Raw genomic sequence first — 21,780 nt, 5'->3', positions numbered from 1 at the left:
CAAATTTAAGAAACTTTACAGATTTCTTCCTCAAAATAGGGATAGCGGCGGCCCGATGGGAAAATGAGCCTCGCGAAGTGTAGTGGCTGCTGCAGCGAGTGTCGCTAGCCGCGGCAACACCATCGTGGACATTACCGCAGGGTACGACTGAGTACACCATTTGTTTTGGGCTATGTGGCCCATCGCCCCATCCTCCTCCATCTACTGCTACTTTACCCTACATCTTTCCTGTTTCTATATATTTAAACGGTCTAGTAAAATAAAGATTATTGTGATTGCACCGACATGACAAATAGAACCTCTACACGGCATGTCTGTCTTGCTAATAACAGTAGCTAAATCTACTTAAAATTACACAAGAAAAGCAAGACATTGAAATATGTAAGTTCTGGTTACAGTATATGAAGAAAACAAAATGGGTAAGAGAGATGGGATTGTCACAGTTGAAACAGCTTTGGTCATAAGCCTGTTCAACTGAAGCAAACTTGTAGCTACACAAAAGCAACAACAATGGTATGAGATGTACCTGCCTAGAATAACATTTCTGAGCAAAAGTTAACTACACTAGCACATTATATTGCATTGGTGACGAGATACGAAGCACCGAGCTACCACTGACCCGTTTACACTGAACTTCAACATCCTACCGACTAGACCAGCTGTGAAAATAATACGAATCATTGAATGATATCCTTCTTATATTTCCTCACCGCATATTTATTTCTCATTAACTTTCTAATGCTCTCTTTATGCTGCAATAAATATGTTTAACACGAACTTAACTGCTGTTTTTCATGTAGATGGCGTTTCTGAACTATTTATTTTCTAAACAATTCTAGTTTCTTACACCAAACTCCCATTTGTTTTACATTTATTTATTAAACGATTTTTCTGAGGCAAATGTAACGAAGGCTATGCTTCGCTTATGAGGTCGTTATAATATCGAAACATGCTGGGAGGGTGTACCGAACATGTCACGATGTATGTAGCAGCATTGTCATTGATGTAGTAGTATACCGTTGTGGGCCGCAGATACGCTTTGTTGAAGATTAGTGGTTGACGGAGGATGAAGTGGTTAATGTAGTTTCTGGTCTTGAAGAGAAAGGCCACTCTTTGAGCTGCAGTCTTTGTTGCGTTTAGGATGTGCACTTTCTTGAAGAGATCTTTAATGACAGCGGTCGTGAGGGCTCTAGTTTTGTGCTTTTCGTGTTTAAAGGTAACATAAGATGCGATAATGTTCCCTGATATATACTGTGATGGTTTTTATTCATTTGGGTTGCATGCATGTAGGTGACGCTTAGATACAGAATGTTAGGAAGGAAAAAAATGTCGACAACATTTGTATAGATGCAGTCGTTGTTGGTGGGGACGGCAAGTTGGTTATAGGTGTATAACGAATAGAACTGAACCCAATATTTACTTCTGATTAGCGTTTTTATGATTCGTGTATTAAATAAGTTTAACACTAATTTGACATCTGTGACACTTTGCTCGATGTGGGCGCACGCGCGCATGTTTTTTCTTTATCTAACTGGGAGTAGAAATAGTTGAGCGAATAAGACACGAGTTGTTCTGAGGCGTATTCCATCGAAGATGTTATGTTGTTCCCACTTGGCATCCCTTTGTTCTGATTTGCAGGTTGGTTACAATGAAGTACAATTAGCAGAACGCATTGCTTTTCAGGCTTGCACACATAGGCTCCTTCTCACTCCATATATATATACACACACGCGTGTGTGTGCGTGTGCGTGTGCGTGCGCGCGCGCAGAGTTTAGGTTAGCTAAAATATGTTTGAGACATATTTCAACTGCTAAAAGGTAAATTCACTGCAGTTACTGAGAAGAAAATTCTCCTCTTGTGGGAAAAAATTAATATGTATTACAGTTATATATATATATATATATAGTTTGCCATAGTTCTGATGAGGTGGACATTATTTCGCATCACGCGTGTCTCAAAGCCCGTATTAATTCATACACCTACAATATCAATTGGAGCTCATTTCATAATGTACACGTTTGTGGCACCAGTCATTGTTTATCCGAAACAGCTGTAAAGATATCACTTGATTACATCATTCATTTACTTCTATACACAACTTCTCTTGTAAATACACTTAACACGCCTTTTTTTTTTTTTTTTAATACTTCCATGCCCGCTCGATTGTGATCGTTCATGTAGCTGATTTACTACACAGAAGGTACCTGCCTTGGATGAAAGAACTGGTTTTAAGTTTCGAATTTATCTCAGCACTGCTTGGTGATTATCTATAACCGTATGTTTTACCATTTTTCAGCACGCACACACTCCCCCTTTTTCTCAACACACACACACACACACACACACATTCCATTTACGCTTGTTTTTTTTTTCTCTTTCCCCTCTCTCTCTCTCTCTCCCCTTCTCTAATTGATCTGGCAACCTTGCTAAGTTGCTCTTCCGACACTCCATCCACATAATACCTGCCCTTTGCATTCATTCTGCGATTTAAATATAGTTACGAGTGATATTTGCTCGTTTTGAAACAATCACTGGATTCACATTAAATAAGTCATCAATATTTTCATCACAATCCCTGCATTCTGTTTGAATAATTACTCTCAACTCCATCTGGTTACTCGCTTCAAACAACTAACATCTTTCGCTTGCAATGTCGTTTCCATATATCCACAGGATTAACTAGACTTAAAAGAAATGTATGGATGACAAGTAAATCACGTTATTGCTAACAGTGAGTCTAAAGTCTCGTCCCGATTGTTCAAGGGTTATAATAGTAATAGGCAACTTTGAGGGGAAGGGTTAACCGTTACCCTCGACCCCAATACTTGACTGGTACTTTATTTCATCGACCTTAGTGGGACGAAAAGCAAAGTTTATCTCGGCGGGATTTGAACTCTGAACGTAAAGAACTGTAAGAAAAACCTCAAAGCATTTTCCCAATACTCTAGCGATCCTGTCAGTCCACCGTTCTGGCTATAATAATTGTTTCAAGTTTTGGCCCAAGGTCAGCAATTTTCAGGAAAAGGATCAAGTCGAAGGAATACTGCTAAGCATTGTGTACAACCTGATAACGATTCTGCCAGCTCGCTACCTTATTACTACTAATAATAATAATCATTTCCGCTATAGGCACAAATCCTGAAATTTTGGGAGAGGGGCCTATTCGATTACATTAAACCACAGTGTGTAACTGGTACATATTTAATCGACCCCGAAATACTTCTTTTCACGTTGCTCCAGTCCACTCAGCTGGCAAAAATGAATAATCCTGCAACGGACCTGCGTCCCATCCAGGTGGAGAATACATACGCCATGAAACTGAAAAACCGGCCCTTATGAGTCGGTATGACACGAGAAGGTAACTTTATCTTAAAAATTTTTTTAATTTATTTATGCTTCGAGTTCGAATCCGAGTGATGATGCATAGCCTACTGCAGGGGTTCCCAACCTTTTCACAAGGGTTTCCAACTCTTTCTATTCAAATGAGTTTTCCCCACAGACCCCTATCCCTAGTACTACCTTTGCGGACCCCAGGCTGGGAATCACTGGCCTAGTGGTTAGGGTGTTGCTTTCGCGATCGCAAGATCGTGGCTTCAATTCCCCAACCAGCAACGCATTGTGTTCTTGAGCAAAACATTTCATTTTACATTGCCCCAGTCTACTTTACTATAGATAAATTTACAATGGACTGGTATCCCTTTCGCGGCGAATATTGGTCTGCCCGTTCCAGCCAACGGGGCGGTATCATTGAAGGGTTACGTACAACAAAGCGAGAAAGCGCCTTGTGATTAGTGACGTATGACTGCATCAGATAGTCTGGTCAATTCAGAGATGAGTAATATAATTGATAAAGAAAAAAAATGTTTTCTTTTTGTGATAGGAAGAAATCACAGATTAAACAATTTAAGAGAAGAAAAGAATATTAATTAACCCGAGTAAAAAGAAAAAAAAATAATAGACAAGAAAGAAAATTCATCTCAGCTGTAGAGATTGAAACGTCTGTCATTGTTGACAGCACGAGTATACTAATAAATTATGGAGTACAGGTGAGTTAGCTCAGATAGTTTACTTTGATTCTTATATTTATATCTGTTGATCTCTCTAGTTTACTTAGCTTACCATCATTCAGTCTCACGTGGGAAGGGTATTCACACTAAGATAAATTACGAAATCACAAACCATATATATATATATATATATATATATATATATAGTGTGTGATTGTGTGTGTGTATATATATAAATATATGTGCACACACATATATATATATATATATACGTATATATATATACGTTATATGTATAAACATATATACAAACATATACTATTGTATATATGTGTGTATATATGTCTATATATATATATATATACACACACACACACACACACATATATATATACACACACACACACACATATATATATATACACACACACACACATATATATATGCATGTATATATGTGTGTATATATATATATATATATATCTGACTCTCTCGACCCTCACTTTCTAGAATTTTCTATCGACCACCCATTTATTATTTTTTTACCATTTTGTCTATCTCTGTGTGTGTGTATATATATATATCACTTTTTTTCTCTCCACTCGGTCTCTTATCTTCCCTCCATTATTGTTCCTCTCTTGTCCATTTTCTCCCTTTTCCTGCTACCCGACACCAACCGTTATTTCGTGTCTACTCAAAATTCCACTGATTTACATTGGTGCATGTAGAGCACACCCATGGTATAATGTATGCATATATATATATATATATATATATATATATATATATATATATATATATATATATATATATATATATATATATATATGTGGGAAATTTTATCTGTGGGTGTGTTTGTGGAGTTGTTAGCTAACTCCTCCGACATCGTTTTACCGATTTTGATGAAACTTGACACGTGAGCAGAACTCATGTTTGGAAACCTAATGGCATATTCAGATTTTTATAAAAATCGATAATAGGACCCCTGGAAGGGATCCTTATATATCTTTTTCATTTTAACAGTCAAGGGAAATAACCCATTCAGTTTCCTAGTTTATTTGGTATAAATCAAATTCAGTATGCCTATTAGTATTTGAACTGTTCAAGTCATTTTGGCAATTTATCCAGTCCAACCCTTAAACAAGTAAATAGTATTTTCCTAATAGATCCACTTATTTCGGTTAGTGACTTATTCACGAATATAACAACACTAGCGCCACTAAGGGTAATATTTTCTGGGAACGCACAAAACCCCTTTTCAGAGTTATTTACTTTGAATTGTTATTATATCATATGTGATTAGCCTGTTATCACGTAACATGCTTCACGATTTTAGTATACATACCTTATTAGTATTACCTCCTAAGTTCTATATACTCGCGGAACGCATTAAAGCCCTTTTCGGAGCTACTTTATTTGAATTCTTACTATCGGGGGTAACTAATTTCATGTTCTTACGTAACCAACTTCAGTTTGGGTATTTATAACTTATTGGGAATTCCTAAAAACAAGATCCTGTGTAAGACAGTTCGGTACTCTCTGTAAATGCAAATTACCGTTTTAAGGGCTACATAATAAATATATATATATATATATATATATATATATATATATATAGAGCGCTTAAGGGGTTTTGTAAGCCTAGTACTTATTCTATCGGTCCTTTTGCCGAACCTCTAAGTTATGGTGACGTAAAAACACCAACATCGGTTGTCAAGCGGTGGGGGTAGGGCAAACACACACACACACATATATGTATATACGACTAGCTTCTTTCAGCTTTGGTCGGCCCGAGTCTATAGTAGAAGACACTTGCGCAAGGTGTCACGCAGTGGGACTGAGCCCGGAGCCTGCGCCTATATATATATATATATATATATATATATATATATACATACACATGCGTTGGACAAAATAGAAAAATGTTTAAATTTCAAACAAATTTATTTTAATATGGGGTTGGATCGCCTTTGGCAGTAATTACAACTTGAATTTTTTCCAAAGGAATTTTTGTCCATTTTTCAGCTAAAACAATCTCCAGTTCTTGTAGTGATGATGGAAGATATCGACTCCTTACTTGTTTTTCTAAAATGCACCATAAATGTTCAATAACATTGAGATCTGGGGACTGTGGTGGTCAGATAAGATGTTCAACTTCACTGGAATGTTCCTCGTGCCATTCAGTAACAACTTTAGATGTGTGAATTGGTGTACTATCACCCTGAAAGATTGCGGTTCCCTCCACAAACAGTTCCGCAACCTTAGGATTAATTTGATCAGATGAAATGCTTAAATAGTCTTGACTATTAATTCTACCATGAAGGGAAACCATTGGGCCTGCGAATTTCTAAGATATAGCCCACCCATATCATCACAGATCCTCCTCCATATTTAACATGGAAGAAATGTCGCTGAGCATTTCGCCTGGCGTGCTAATGTTTGTTTCTTTATTGCCCAAAAGGGGCTAAACAAGGACAGACAAAGGGATTAAGTCGATTACATTGACCCCAGTGTGCAACTGGTGCTTAATTTATTGACCCCGAAAGGATGAAAGGCAAAGTCGACCTCGGCAGAATTTGAACTCAGAACGTAACGGCAGACGAATTACCGCTAAGCATTTCACCCGGCGTGCTAACGTTTCTGCCAGCTCGCGGTCACAACATTGGTTTCTAGTTGAGACAATTGACCAGCAATTTGGCCGGTGGGGGGGGGGGGGGGAGATGATTAAATGATACCAACGACTCAGTAAATAACTGGTTTTTATCGACCCTGTGGTGTCCTTTGTTAAAGATCGAAAGGTGTGATTTTTAAGGAGTTTTTACAGCTATTTCTAGCAGGTCAAATCAGCTAGAAAGTTTGGAAAAAGAATTAAGAGACGCTATAGTCAGAAATGTCACACAAACAAGTCGAAAGACCTGATCATCGGTACAGTCACAATATTACAAGTAATAATCGAAGACTAAAATAAAATGTATAAATTAACTCTCTTGCATCGTCGTACATCAAACCAAGAACTTTCGTTCGTTCTTTCTCCGAAGATGTGGGCTTTAACCGTGTATTATGTCCCCTTAGTAACGTCAATCTCCTGTCAAATTGAATAATTTTGAGAGAGGTCAGCTACCACATCAATTTGAAATATGGTTTCCCCCCCCCCCCCCCCAACTCCGACATCTGCTCTTAAACGTTTTCCCTCAATTTATTTCTTGTTTCTTCCCTTGTTGGAATGTTATTTGATAAGAATGACCATTGTCTATTTATCATAATTATAGTTACCAATGTCCTATTATCTCATAGGTTAACCTGGCCGAATGCTGTACTGAACACTTACACTGAATCTACACATTTCTCTCCGTCTGTCTATCTGTCTCTATCATGTGTGAGTGAGAGTGAGTGAGAGAGTGAGTGAGTGAGTGAGAGAGTGAGAGAGAGAGAAAGAGAGAGAAATCGATTGACACACGCACAAACTCTTAGCTCAGTATAAGCGTTCAGAGAGCAGAAGTTGAGTCCATTGCTCTCTCTCTCTCTCTTTCTCACACACACCGACTGATATGTTGAGGTTGTGAAAGTTCATGCCTGTGGGGAACCCTATGGGTAGGAAAATGATAAACACAAAGCTGCAGTTCCAGGGATGCAGATGTCACCACTGCCACCATCATCATTTTAACGTTCTCTTTTCCATGTTATCATGGGCTGGATGTAGTTATTTGAGGTGGAATTTTTTTTACTGCTGCCGACCTTCACCTGTTTTCAAGCAAAGTAATATTTCTCCATGGCCAGACATGAATTTGCTGAATATTGGAAATGAATGTCCATTCACAATAATCAAGGTATGCTCAATTCACATACCTAGATAGGTGCAGGTGTGGCTAGAAGCTTGCTTCCTAATCACGTAGTTCTGGGTTCAGTCCCACTACGTGGCACGTTGGGCAAGAGTCTCCTACTATAGCCTAGGGCTATAGTGTGCTAGATGCTTTTAATGTGGCACCAGCATGAGAGCTTTTTAAGTGGTTCCTGCACAAGACTCTTGCAGATCAATCCTCTTCGTCAGGGGAGTGGCCTTAATACTTCTGCTGTGGAGGACGGGTCTTCGTGAATACAGCAAGGCACCAAATATCTCGGTCCTTTGTCATCTCATAGGAAAGGTTCAGCATCCTGTATCTATTTAAATAGACTGGAGACAAGAAACACATGTGGAATCCTTAGGTGGGTTTCTTTCACTCTAGAAACGAGTCTGTAGATGGACTTCTTTGAATCTCTCTATATAAATAGACTGGAGACATAAAATACAGGTGGACACAGGTGGAATTGGAATTCTTTGGTGCTATCTATTTAAATAAATAGCAGAAATAAAACACAAGTGGAGTCTGTAGATGGATTTCCTTGAATTTGTCCATTTAAATTGATTGACAAGATGCGATACCTGCTGTGTGTTTAGGTTCACTTCTGTCTATCTATTTAAATAAATAGTAAAAATAAAACATTGGTGGAGTCCTGAGGTGGTCTTCTATCAATCTATCTAAATAGACTGACAATATGAGACACAGCAAGAGTCTTTAGGTGGACTTCTATCAATCTATATATTTAAATAGATTGGAGATATGAAACATGGGTGGATTCTCTAGATAGACTTCTATCAATCTACTGAAATCTAAATAGATTATTGATAAGTACTTATGAAGAGCAGCTTTTAAAAACTATAAATTGTCTGTAGGGTACAGGTTATTATAATTTATTTTTGAAATACAATTATTTTGTGAATAGATAATATATTGCATTTTAAAGCATAAATCAATAGATTTATAATATTTAGATGATGGGGGAAATGAGAATTTTTGACATTCAAGATTTTCCCAATTGAATAGTGCCACATGCAAAATGTATACACCTGGGAATGGCAGTTTACTGAGAACTTCAAAATGTATCATAGCACCCTTGACAACAAAATGACAGATTGATAATAAAGAAATATATATAAATTGCTCTTATAATATCATCATTATATCTAAAGTTAAAATAATGAGACTTCCTCTCTGAGAATTGTTATTTTGTGAATGATATGATGTGAGGCAGCTAAACTCAAAAGCAACTAGTTTTTTTATTTTTTACTTTTTAATGTTCATTATGACTGCAGCTGTTGACTAGTAACAGAGAGCAAACTTCAGAGTTGGTTCATTGCATTTTACAGAATTCCCTATCTCTTCCCTCTAGTATTGTGATGCACGTTACAGCATCTTAACAGTCAGTATATTAAAACAATAATTATGATGATAATGATTGTTGGCACTCCGTCGCTTACGACGTCGAGGTTTCCAGTTGATCCGATCAACGGAACAGCCTGCTCGTGAAATTAACGTGCAAGTGGCTGAGCACTCCACAGACACGTGTATCCTTAACGTAGTTCTCGGGGATATTCAGTGTGACACAGTGTGACAAGGCTGACCCTTTGAAATACAGGCACAACAGAAACAGGAAGTAAGAGTGAGAGAAAGTTGTGGTGAAAGAATACAGCAGGGTTCACTACCATCCCCTGCCAGAGCCTCGTGGAGCTTTAGGTGTTTTCGCTCAATAAACACTCACAGCACCTGGTCTGGGAATCGAAACTGCAATCCTATGACCGCGAGTCCGCTGCCCTAACCACTGGGCCATTGCGCCTCCACACAGCATCTTAATAGTCAGTATATTAAAACAATAATTATGATGATAATGATTTGAGATCTTGATAAGTTTATGTCCACAGTATGTAACCTCATGAAAGTGGGATTTTGTCCTGGGTATGACTATAAACTGCATCTGGCAGTGGGGTCCCAGTTCAGGAGTTTTTGAGGTGCATGGTAGTACCTCTTAGCCACTGTTGTTCGTAGGTCTACTCCAACCCAGAATAATAGCACCTGTTAAGGGTCCTAGCTGTAGGTTAATTAGTATATTTCGGGTATTGCTATCTATGCATGCGGAGACTGGATTCAGTGGACAGTGCAAACAAAAAGCTTCATAGTTCAACAGAACTTAGCAGTTCGGCAAAAAATACTGACAGAATAAGTACTAAGCTTACAAAGAATAAGTCCTGGGGTCAATTTGCTCGACTAAAGGTGGTGCTCCAGCATGGCCACAGTCAAATGACTGAAACAAGGAAAAGAGAAGAGTAAGCAGCTTCAGCAACACATTGTGAAGAGCAGAGAGCAAGGTGGGGCAAATTGGGTATCTTGGGTCATCCACTACATCCATCTCCATTCTCTTGTCTATCCACTGGACTGAAGATGGCCACAGGTGAGAGAGTGAGAGTTGACACTGTGCAACTCTTCTTCACCTTAACCCTTTAGCATTAAAACTGGCCATATCAGGTCCAAATATTCTACCTGTTTTATATTCAACCCAGTCAAATCTGGCCTCTTTTATCTACCCAACAATGTCGATCTAAAAACAAACAACCAAATCATAAAAACTTCAAAGCTATAATCAAGATAGCGTAAAAGACCCCCTTCAGTAACGAATGACCATGGGATTGCACTTAGAAAGTTCCTCCAAGACCCAAATGCAAGCAAGCTTGTTTGTGAAAGACCAGCAGTTGCCTATGCATGCCAGTTCCTCTTCTCCACACCACCGATGTTATCCAAGGGAAAGGCAAAGGCCGATACAGCTTGGCACCAGTGATGTTGCAATTCATTTCCACAGCTGAGTGAACTGGAGCAATGTGAAATGAAGTGTGTTGCTCAAGAACACAACACACAGCCCAGTCTGGGAATCAAACTCACTACCTCATGATTGTTAGCCCAATGCTCTAACCACTGAGCTATGTGCCAATGCATGGTTAATTCAAAACTATGTGAATAAACAAGCATTACATTTGGTAGAGTAATCTGAATACTTAAAGAATTACACAAAGTCACTGTACAAGGTACCAGTCATCTTCCCCTCAAGGATAACTCAGGTGGTCCTTGTTGCTCCAACGGATGAATATGGTAGGGTTTCTGAGTCGATACAATCTACACAGAAAACCTAATTCACATTTAATGTACAGAGAAGAGAGTAACAGTTTATCGACAGGGATTTTCGCTGTTGGATTGAAAACATTTGAGCGACTACAAAGTGTGCCACTGCTGGCTGAAACGTAGAATACGAAGCAGAAACTCAATATTATCTACTGGACAGTGTCCAGTTGTTACCACCGTAAACTGTACAGTTGTTACCAAGGGACGCCATACAAACGTGAGTAGATGATGTTCTTGACAGATCTTTTGATAAGAGAATGTTCTGACCATTAGGTGAGATACAATAATGTCAGTGTGACTATTGTTAGAACATATACTAATGACTAGAAAAGTATACCTTCTCTTTATTTTTGTGATGTGTGGGTCTGAGGTATGTGTGCCTGTATTTGCACATGTATATAGGCGTATGTACACAAACACACTCATATAATATACATTTATTAAACAGCTGGCAACACCAGGCAATTATACACAACTGTCATTTCTTTCTTTCTCTCTCTCTCTCTCTCTCTCTCAGATCTTTCTTTCTTTCTTCCTTTTCTTTTATTTATATAATCTAAATTGTTATTCGCAGGTTACTGAACATACATACATACAACAGAATAAACTCTTAGAAATGTATGTGTTAAATACAGCTCATATATACATACAGACATGTGTATTTTAAATACAACACGTAAACATGGAAATATCCCAATACACACACACACATTAAATACAACCACACATTTACATACATTTATACGTGTGCATTGCATTAAATTATTTTCTTATATATATACACACACACACACATATATATATATATATATATCTCAACACACACAAAGATCAATTGTAAGATATATGTATATAGGCATAGACACAAATACATATATGTGTGTTGAATATAACACACTCATATACATAAAAATGTACATATACACATATATACATATCAAATACAATGCACATACACACACACACACACACACACACAGCACACTTTCTCTATAGTTAGCTATGTTCCACCTCCAAACCATTCACACTGCATTAGGTTCTGCAGATTTAAAATGGCAACAGTAGCAGACGCAGGATAAGAACATTTAAGGCTAAAGGTTGGTATGAATTAGAAGGTATGATGCATTTGACAAGTTTGATTCTGGTTGTTGGCTAAATGAGGTTTCTAACACTACCTCTGGTAGCTGGTTGGCTGTTACTAAACTTTCAACTTAGATATTGACATACATACAATCAGTTTATCAAAAGCAGTTTTCAGTTGTGTGTGTGTGTGTGTGTGTGTGTGTGCAAGCAAGTATTGTTTGTCTCTGAGACTATTATGATTATATCAAATAAGTATTAGCTTATGTGTGATTGTATCGGTTTGTCAATTTTTTTTTTACATTATTGTGTTAGCATGTGTGTGTGTGTGTGTGTGTATATATATATATATATATATATATATATATGTGTGTGTGTGTTACTTGTGTGTGATATGTATGTGATGTGTGGTGTGTGTGTGTGATATATGTGTGTGTGATGTGTATGTATGTGACATGCGTGTGATGTTTGTGTGTGTGTGAGATGTATGCATGTGTACAGACACACACACACACACACACACACATTAATGCCAGTATGAGAAAATAAATGTATGATATGTATAGTGAGAGGAAGAAAAAGATAGCCAGTGTACATACATACATACATACCTACATATATATATATATATACGCACACGCACATACACACACACACACTCTTTCTATGCTGGCACTGAAAAGCATTGTTTTGTAGTGTAACACAAACATGTGGCCACTCAGACAGCTCTTATAGAGCTCACACAGCCCTGCACAATTATGCTGTCATTTACAGAAATGCACGTTCCATTGCATCTGATGCAAGCAGCAGAGCATATCTTTAATAAGCTGCTCTCAGTTTAGATGCTTCCCTATCAATGGCCTTTCACAAGCTTTTCATATTCTAACTGATCGTCAAAGTGATCCACCATAGTTCTTCACACTCTCTCTCTCCTCGTCCTTATTCCTCCAGTTTGTTTCTTGTTGCTATCTATCAGTCTATTATATAATTTCAGGTGAGAGTAGATGGAAAATTATACTTTCATTTCTAGAGAGAAACCTTACTTATGTTTCTTTTTTTTTTTTTTGGTTTAAAATGTTATTTTTAATTCTTGTGATATTTGTGGGTTGATACATTAAAATCATTTTTATCTGTTTGAATGTAAGTGTTGCAATGGGGGGGGGGGTTGTACAGCAATGACCCTGAGAACTATGCTAGTGGAATGCAAACTCCTTGTAGGGTTTGCCATGCTGGACTGGTCAAAGGAAAGAAAGTAGACTAATATGGACCATTTTTACCCCTAGAAGTTAGAATAGGTTTGTGTAGAAAAAAAAAGCAAAAATTACAGAGCATCAGAGACAATTCAAAACCTACAAAATCTGCGAGAGAAAGGCCTTCATTCTGGGAGAGAAAGGCCTTCATTCATTATGATATGTTGCAGTAAAATCTGAAAGGAAGCTGCAAAGCCAACTCCTCTTCTGACCACCGAAAGAAAACCCACAAGAAAGGTGTAAGAGAGGGTAAAGGTAAAGACCCCCTTCCTATAATAGGAAGGCTTATAATTATTATCATTATTATTATCATTATTATTAAGGTGGTGAGCTGGCAGAATCGTTACTTCACTGGGTAAAATGCTTAGCGGTATTTCACCCGTTGCTACATTCTGAGTTCAAATTCTGCCAAGATTGACTTTGCCTTTTGGGGTCGATTAAATAGGTACCAGTTACACACTAGGGTCAATGTAATTGATTTAATCCCTTCTCCCAAATTTGAGTCCTTGTGCTTCCAGTAGAAAGGATTATTATTATTATTATTATTATTGAGGCAGTGAACTGGTTGGATCATTAGAATGCCACACAAAATGCATAGTAACATTTCGTCCATCTTTGCATTTTCTGAGTTCAAATTCCACTGAGGTCAACATTGCTTTTCATTCTCTCGGGGTCAAAAAAAATAAGTACCAGTTGAACACTGGGGTCAATGTAATTGACTTTCTCCCTCCCATAAACTTGCTGGCCTTGTGCCAAAACTTGAAACCACTATTATCATTGCTATTAAGGCAGCAAGCAGGCAGAATTGTTAGCATGCTGGGTAAAATGCCTAGTGGTATTTCACTCATCCTAACGTTCTGAGTTCAAATTCTGCCAGGGTCAACTTTGCCTTTTATCCTTTTGGGGTCAATAAATTAAGTACCAGTGAAACCTTAGATTGATGTAATCGACTAGTCCCTTCCCACTAAATTTTAGGCCCCATGCTTATTATTATTATCATTATTATTTTGTACATTTGTTGTGTTTCGCAGTTGTGATTACTTTTATGATTTGAGGAGAAATTCACAACTTTATAAAGCCTTACTATGAGGTATTCACACAACTATATCCATGTGTAGAACCATGTTCTTTTATTGCAACCATAAATCCAGTTGGAATTAGATTTCACTTGGTGGGGCTGTCATTTCACCCCCTACTCTGCTTTGGTAAAAAAAAAAAAAAGGGGCCTTCCACAGAGATGTACCATTCGTGGTTGGGAGAATGTAGCAAAACAAAGCTGGCAACATGACACAATCTCATATAATGTAGAAAAAGGAAAAACGAAAACAAAACAAAACAAAAAATAATAATAATAATAAATAAAATAGAATTCTACAACAATGAAATAAAAAATATCAACATAACAACAAAAAAATATTCAAAAGTAAGGGAAAATAACACACACTGGAGTGTTTTAGTCTCTCTCTCTCTCTCTGTGTGTGTGTGTGTGTGCTTATGCATGTATTTGTGTGCGTGTACATACGCATATGCTTGCATGTGTATGTGTGTGTTTGTGCATGTTTGCCTGCACATGCCGAATGGTGGAAATATGATTGTGCATTACAAGGTATTTGGATGTGTGTGTAATGGACAGCTTAGAAGTGAGGATATATATATATATATATATATGTGTGTGTGTGTGTGTGTGTGTGTGTGTGTGTATATATGTAGTCACACATTTTTAATGTTCACATTTATATATGAATGTACAACGCACACGCAATCAATCAAAAGACAAATAACACATGTATTCTTCTAAATCACCTTAATTTCATTATTCAATCTCCCACAAACACACACACACGCATGGATACATGCATGTACACACATCATGATGGTATTTAACCATTCCATATTGATGTGGGGGTGGGGGGTGTATTCCATGCGATTTATGCTATGCAGTGACCGCAGCAGTTCAAAATACGTAGAGGTGGTTTTATAGTGAGCCTGATGATGTTGATTAGGAATGGAGTAGTGGTGGTGGTGGTGGAGGAGGAGGTGCTAATGGCGGTGTTAGTGGTGATGGTGTTGGTGGTGGTGGTGGTAGTTGTGGTGTTGTTTTTGGTGGTGGTACTGATGGTGTTGGTGGGGATAGGGATGCTGATGCTGTTGGTGATGGTATCAGTGGTGGTGGAGGGTCTGTGGCACAACCCACAGCCATGCACTGAGTGATTACAATGCTATCTACCCACTTATGTACATTCCCTTCATTCATAAACAACTCCAGCTTGACTCCTGGAAAGTTTATCGCAGATTGACTTTATAATAAGATCTCGTTTCATCATTTGTTCTCCATCTCAGAATCTTACTCCAGAGAGCAGCACATTCTTGGCCAAAGGTGTTTGGGCTGCAGGGGAGTTGATGGGAAGAAGGGTTCATATATATATATATATATATATATATATATATATATCCTGTCCCACTCATGCCAACATGGAAGGTGGATGTTAAACGATGATGATGATACATAAACACACACATATATATCTTCTGTAGATATTGTAGAAGTGGGGTTTGTACAAGAAGCGTTTGGAGTGTGGAATTGGTCATGTTGTAATTTAAAGTTGGTAGGGATTATGTAAATATATATGGTAGGGATTATATAAATATATATAAATATCCTGTTATATGTACAGTGTAGTGTCCATATACTGTGATGTGATGAGACCCCAACTATTTGAAACAAACTCTTCTCTTCTTTGCTAAATGTATTTTTATGTTTGGTTTCACTTCTTTCAAGTAGTGTTATGTATTGTGTGTGTGTGCATGCACATGCCTTTATATGCATGTGTGTATGTCTGTGCACATGCTTTCGTGTGTGTGTGTGTCTGTGTGCATGCACATGTATGTATCTGAAAGATCACTTCTTATGGCAGTGTCGCCTGCACTTTGGTGCATATTCAATGAAGAAAGCCATACGAGATCTTTAGAAATTTAAGCGAAACAGACACACAGAATGGAGTTCTCTGGAGTTTAAGTTCAAATTCAGATTTCTTCCTTTGCTAACCCTCAGCTGCCTCCAAGCAAGATAATATGACCCCATGGCCAGACATATTTTTCACAGAATACTGGAAATAAACAACTCTGCTTGTATAACAGTAGCATTCATTTACAACAATCTCTCTCTTTCTCTCTCTCTCAAACACACTGCCATGGGTTAAACAGTTTGACTGAAACTGGTAAGCCAGAGAGCTGCACCAGGTTCAAATCTGATTTGGCATGGTTTCTACAGCTGGATGCCTTTCCTAATGCCAACCACTCCAAGAGTGTAGTGAGTACTTTTTTACATGTCACCAACATGGGTGCCAGTTACATGACACCAGCACTGGCCACAACTATGATTTCACTTGACTTGACAAGTCTTCTGTGGCACGGCATATTACCAAAGGTCACAGTCAGCTGTCATAACCTTCATGAGACCTCCATGTTTGAAGGGTGCTTGCCATGTGCCATCAGCACAGGTATCAGTTATGTGACATTGGTAACAACCATGACTACAATTTCCCTTGGCTTGATGGTGCTTCTCAAGCACGGCATATCACCAAATGTCTCAGTCACCTGTCATTGCCTCCATGGGGCCCATCATTCAAAGATCATGCTTCACTATCTGCTTTATGTTCAAACTGGCCAGATTCAGTCTCTCACACCTACCCTACAATATCCTTAAAATTAATGGTTACCTCATCAAAATCTTAAAACTAAAATATAATTCATGATTAATTCAAAACAGTGGAGGCGCAATGGCCTAGTGGTTAGGGCAGTGGACTCGTGGTCATAGGATCGCGGTTTCGATTCCCAGACCGGGCGTTGTGAGTGTTTATTGAGCGAAAACACCTAAAGCTCCACGAGGCTCCGGCAGGGGATGGTGGCGAACCCTGCTGTACTCTTCCACCACAACTTTCTCTCACTCTTACTTCCTGTTTCCGTTGTGCCTGTATTTCAAAAGGGCCAGCCTTGTCACACCGTGTCACGCTGAATATCCCCGAGAACTACGTTAAGGGTACACGTGTCTGTGGAGTGCTCAGTCACATGCACGTTAATTTCACGAGCAGGCTATTCCGTTGATCGGATCAACTGGAACCCTCGATGTCGTAAGCGACGGAGTGCCAACAACAACAACAAATTCAAAACAATGTGAATAAATAAGCATCACTTTGGACAGAATAATGTGAATACAAAAGGGTTAAAATGGTGATGATAAAAGTGTGTGTTTATCTTTAAGCTACTCGGAGCAGTGATATGATGAAATTTATTCTAATGCTGTGGCAAAACAATATAAAGTCTAAAATTATTTGCAACTTCTTTTGTTTGGTTCTTTATGATGTACCCACTCTTTAGATCTGTGCAGCAAGCTGAAGGTGGGTGTTAGATAATCGAGAAAGGGCTTTAGGAAGTGAATGGAGAGGGAGGGAGAGATATAAGTTATTTGGAGAATAGCAGAATCTTGATTTCTATTCAGAATTAGACAAATATTACTATGGAAACAGAAAATAGAAAATTATGAATGAGAGAGAAAGACAGATAGATAGATAGAGTGAGAGAGAAAAATTGAGAGAGGGGTGTGTTTGTGTATGTGTGCATATGTGTGTGTTTAAAATGTATATATAAGAAGTAATGGTGCATATATATTCATATAATTTCACGTGTGTGTGGGTATATAAAAAATACATCAAGAAAATATGCATATGTATGTATATATGAGTGCATGAGTATATACTGCTTATATATATATGAAAGCATTATACACACAAGCACATGCACATATTCTTATATATAGGTGTGAGTATGACACTTCCACACACACACACACACACATATATATATGTATATATGGAAGTGCCATACTCACACACGCACACACATACACACGTGTGTGTGTGTAAGTGTGTATGCATGTATATGTATGAGTGTGAAAATATGAGTAAAATCATGCTTTGCCTGTATATATATATATATATATATATATATATATGCATATGTAGTCATTTATTATATTTACGTCTATATGTGAGTGAAGTTAAGAGATGGAAGGCTAATAATTAATTTTACCATCTGTTGTAATTCAGCACTTGTTTGCTTCAGTCACACTAGATCTGCTTCTGACATTTTCTGTACACCATACACAGACACACACACACAAGCAATGTGCCTAACATCCATTGCACAAACAGAAACATGTGTCAAATTTCTAATATGCAACTCACACACATGAACATCTATCTCTCTATCCCTCTCTCTCACACACTCTATCTATATATATATATATATATATATATATATATATATATATATATATAAACACACACACACATTATATATATATATATATATATATATATATAAACACACACACACATTATATATATATATATATATATATACACACACACACACACACACACACACACACACACACACACATCTATAAACACTGACTATATGTATATAGATATATAAATATATATCCACATGTATGTATATATATTTACACACATACACACAAACATATATATACAAGCATATATGCATACATATAAACACAGACATATATATATATATATATATAAATGGACATACATATATATGTATATATATATTTGCACACATACATATACAAGCATATATGCATATATATATATATATATATATAAACATAGACACACACACACACACACACACACAGAAGAATATATATACATATATTAACACGTGTATACATACTCATATACACATAAACACACATTTGTATATATATATATATATTTAAGCATGTACACACATGCATACAGGGCAAACAGGCACTGACAAACACCAAACACACCGTGTAAACACACTTATATGCACCCTTAGAATGTAACATTACACACACACACACACACACACACACACACATATTCTTGCATGTGCACATACACATATACACAGTGCTGTGCTCTCTTTTATATCCCCCATCTGTCTTTCTGGCTCATCCTACCTAAATGTCACTTCAAACTGTCACCTGTCCATCATCCCTCCTTTGTATAACTACTGATTGACACGCTGTCCTCTTAGCACAAATGGACAGATGATTCACTTGTTGCAACAACACAACCACCACCACCAACAACAACAATAACAGTTTTCATTGTGCAACAGGGTGGTGGGTGGGGGTGGGTGGAAGGAAGCAATAAAAGTTGCTGCAGCTGCAAAAATTTGTAAAGGAAAACAATGATAGATTCTATGGTGCAAACAGTCGTTTGCAACAACACCAACAACAACATCAGCAAATTCTACTATGCAGCAATCATTGCAACGTATGCAATGGTTGTCATTGTGCAACAGAGGAAGAATTGCAAATTGCTGCGTCTGCACTGGTAGTCAAGACAACAACAATAACACCAGCAACATCAGCAATTTCCACTGTGCAACAATCATTCCAACAACAACACCAACAACAGTTGCAGTGTGCAACAGTGAAAATATTACAAGTTGCTATGTCTGCAATGGTGGTGAAGATAACAACAGCTGTTGCTACTGTTGCTAGTGTGCAATGGTCAAGTCTAGCAAGCAAGCAACAGCAGCTACTGTGCAACAAACAAAGCAGATACTGCACAACATTGAAGATAGCTTCTTCTTCTTCTTCATCATCATCAGTCATCAGCAACAGTTTGCTTAGGAGCTGTCACTGAAGTTGTCAATCAATAGTTGATGTATAGAGTAGCACCTCGACATCAGTGAAGTAGATGATGGAAAGAGAAAATGAGAGATGAGGAGAGAAAGATTAAAAGATAGACAAATTAAAGATGCAGCATTCCTTCTGCTCTCAGAAAACAAAAAAAAAAAAACATAGTTCAAAGAAGTCAATGTACATACCATACACTATATATATATATATATATATATATATATATATATATATATATACACATACATATACATACATACATACACACATACATATACATACACACATACATATACATACACACATACATATCTATATATATACATACATACATACACACACACACATACATATCTAAATACATATACTTATATATACATATATATATACATACATATACTTATATATACATACATATATATACAAATATACACATATATAAACATATACATACATATACACACATATACATATAGACATATATATACATATAATACACACACACATATATATATATATATATATATATATATATATATATATATATATATATAATTTATAGGGAAAATTTAGGTAGCTAAATGTTGCTTAAGTGTCCCAGAATTTAATTCCGGGATAGTAAGTCGTATTTAGTACAAAATAGGAGAACTGAATAAGGAGACGAATGCTCAGGATGTGGTTAAACCATTTATATCTTGAAGTCTTCTACATATGTTTCGACGGGTGCACTCCAAAAATGCCTAACAGGACAAATTATGGTCAGCAATGTATCAATCTCATCAGGAGGGATATAAATAACAAACTCATGAAACCGACAAGTTTATAGAAATAGAAAGTCGTATAAAATGTAACGTATTTATATTCATATACACACATGTATACACTCACTCAAACATGTGATGCGTTTTAATATAAACAGACATACATATACATGCATTAATATACATACACATAAATATATATTCTTTACTCTTTTACTTGTTTCAGTCATTTGACTGTGGCCATGCTGGAGCACCGCCTTTATAGTTGAGCAAATCAACCCCAGAGCTTATTCTTTGTAAGCCTAGTACTTATTCTATCAGTCTCTTTTGCCGAACCACTAAGTTACGGAGACGTAAACACACCAGCATCGGTTGTCAAGCGATGCTGGGGGGACAAACAGACACCCAAACACACACACACACACACATATATATATATATATATATATATATATATATATCCGACGGGCTTCTTCCAGCTTCCGTCTACCAAATCCACTCACAAGGCTTTGGTCGGCCCAAGGCTATAGTAGAAGACACTTGCCCAAGGTTCCACACAGTGGGACTGAACGCGGGACCATGTGGTTGGTAAGCAAGCTACTTACCACACAGCCACTCCTCCGCCTATGTATATATATCCAGTTTTGTTTGAAGACACCCACATCCACACCATGCAGGTCTCTCAGGTGTTTTGGAAGGATATTGAAGAGCTGTGGGCCCTTAAAAATCAAGCTGTTGCAGTATCTGGTTCTGTATTTTGATGATGATGCTGGGATGTTTGGCATCCCTTTCTGCTATTTATGTATCTTTCAATGCCAAAGTTAGACGTTACAAGACCTTCCAGGATTTTGCAGATGAATATCATTGCATATCTTTTGCGCATTTGTTCTAAGGAGGAGAGTTTTAACTCTTTCAGTCTTTCCCAGTAGCTGATACATTGCATTAAGATGATGTTCTTTGTGTAGTTTCATTGGATTGCTCTGAGTTTCACCG

General features: G+C 37.4%; 1 protein-coding gene and 1 long non-coding RNA gene across 10 annotated transcripts in view; one reads left to right on the top strand and one right to left on the bottom strand.

The window, feature by feature from the left end:
* LOC128248136 (uncharacterized) overlaps positions 1 to 21,780 on the bottom strand; it is a 135,851-nt gene that overhangs the window by 4,482 nt on the left and 109,589 nt on the right. The window lies entirely within an intron of this gene.
* LOC106877926 (uncharacterized) overlaps positions 1 to 21,780 on the top strand; it is a 452,094-nt gene that overhangs the window by 372,819 nt on the left and 57,495 nt on the right. The window contains exon 2 of one of the 8 annotated variants that reach the window (XM_089354030.1): positions 2,182 to 2,275. The exons of the other annotated variants lie outside the window; for them this stretch is intronic. The gene's annotated coding sequence lies outside the window, so the exon portion shown is untranslated. The remainder of the gene's footprint in view (positions 1 to 2,181; positions 2,276 to 21,780) is intronic. 8 annotated transcript variants of the gene reach the window in all.

Source organism: Octopus bimaculoides, chromosome 6 (assembly GCF_046866305.1).
Source record: "Octopus bimaculoides isolate indiv1 chromosome 6, ASM4686630v1, whole genome shotgun sequence".
Classification (NCBI taxonomy): domain Eukaryota; kingdom Metazoa; phylum Mollusca; class Cephalopoda; order Octopoda; family Octopodidae; genus Octopus; species Octopus bimaculoides.
Note: the sequence above shows the minus strand (reverse complement) of the source record. Positions and strands in the feature narration are given on the sequence as shown.